Here is a 247-nt window from a genome sequence, read left to right on the forward strand (position 1 = left end):
CATATGTAAAAGTTATTTTTAAAAACTGACCATCTGTGGACTATATTGGTTAGTTATTACAGCAACTGGGAGAAAAACAACAACAACAACAACAACTCCCTACCACTACCACAGAGTCCATAGGGTTGCAAAGAGTTGGACATGACTGAAGTAACCTAGCACACACCACCACCACTACCATCACCACCACACACACACACACATATACACGGGAAACAAAAGAACAAATACACAGAAAACATGGTGG

Source organism: Bubalus kerabau, chromosome 1, assembly GCF_029407905.1.
Source record: "Bubalus kerabau isolate K-KA32 ecotype Philippines breed swamp buffalo chromosome 1, PCC_UOA_SB_1v2, whole genome shotgun sequence".
NCBI classification, from domain to species: Eukaryota; Metazoa; Chordata; class Mammalia; order Artiodactyla; family Bovidae; genus Bubalus; species Bubalus kerabau.